This window comes from Alligator sinensis, unplaced genomic scaffold (assembly GCF_000455745.1).
Source record: "Alligator sinensis unplaced genomic scaffold, ASM45574v1 scaffold656_1, whole genome shotgun sequence".
NCBI lineage: Eukaryota > Metazoa > Chordata > Crocodylia > Alligatoridae > Alligator > Alligator sinensis.
Genome location: NW_005842333.1, coordinates 302,623 through 303,094, shown reverse-complemented (window position 1 = coordinate 303,094; position 472 = coordinate 302,623).

The following is a 472-nucleotide window of genomic DNA, read 5'->3' as shown; positions in this document are numbered from 1 at the left end:
TGGCTAACAGGGGAGGTGATGAATGTTATGCCTAAATTATTTTTGCTCTTTGTTCTGTTCTGCACTGGTTCTTATATACCACCCTCATTTCTGTCATTATCTGAACACCTTCTAGAAGTGTACTAAGTCAGGGGTTGGCAACCTGTGACCAGATCCAGCCCAAGGAACCGTGGCTTCAGTGGCATTTGGCGGTGGGGGCGCTCTGGTCATGCCATGCTGCATCCTGGGCTCTGGCAGAGGGCAAGTTTCCCCTGTGCCAAGCTACAGCTGAGCAGCAGGGAGAAGCAGCAGAGGTGGCTGGGTCTTCAGGTCTGAGATGGGCAGGCAGTAGCCAAGTCATTCTGGCCTCCTGCTGGAAAACATTGCTGCCCCATATCAAGTGATGAGGTTATTCATAGATTCATAGATGTTAGGGTCGGAAGGGACCTCAATAGATCATCGAGTCCGACCCCCTGCATAGGCAGGAAAGAGC